Raw genomic sequence first — 670 nt, 5'->3', positions numbered from 1 at the left:
GCGGCCACTGCACTCCAGTCTGGGCAATAAAGTGAGACTCCAACTCAAAAAAAAAAAAAGAGATTATCGTGCATCAGTCTTTCAAAGAGTACCTGAGACCACAGGTGCTCATCACCATGCCTGGCTCATTTTTTTAATTTTGTAGCAATAAGCTCTCACTATGTTGCCCAGCTGGTCTTGAATTCCTGGGTTTATGCAATCCTCTTGCCTTGTCCTCCCAAAGTGCTGGGATTACAGGCGTGAGCTATCACGTCTGGCCTGGTGATTTCTTTCTTTCTTTTGTTTTTTGTTTTTTTTTCTTCTGAGTTTTACTGTCGCCCAGGTTGGAGTGCAGTTGCGTTATCAGGGCTGGCTGCAGCCTCAACCTCCTACACTCAGGTAATCCTTCTGCTTCACCCTCTGGAGTAGCTGGAACTACAGGCATATGCCACCACACCTGGCTAATTTTGTGATATTTTTGTAGACACGAGTTCTCTCTATGTTGCCCAGGCTGGGCTCGAACTTCTGGGCTTAAGCAGTCCTCCCACCTCGGCCTACCAAAGTGTTAGAATTACAGGCATGAGCCGGGCTTGGTGGCTCAGCCTGTAATCCCGCGCCTTTGGGAGGCTGAGGTGAGTGGATTGCCTGAGCCCGCGGGTTCGAGACCCACCTGGGCAGCGAGACCTCATCT

At 49.7% G+C, this 670-nt stretch overlaps 1 protein-coding gene across 2 annotated transcripts in view; it reads left to right on the top strand.

Annotated features, from left to right (window-relative positions):
* VPS33B (VPS33B, late endosome and lysosome associated) overlaps positions 1 to 670 on the top strand; it is a 20,841-nt gene that overhangs the window by 15,258 nt on the left and 4,913 nt on the right. The window lies entirely within an intron of this gene.

This window comes from Carlito syrichta, unplaced genomic scaffold (assembly GCF_000164805.1).
Source record: "Carlito syrichta isolate Samal-C Ts95f unplaced genomic scaffold, Tarsius_syrichta-2.0.1 Scaffold113675, whole genome shotgun sequence".
Lineage (NCBI taxonomy): Eukaryota > Metazoa > Chordata > Mammalia > Primates > Tarsiidae > Carlito > Carlito syrichta.
This window is presented reverse-complemented; position numbering and strand designations above follow the sequence as displayed.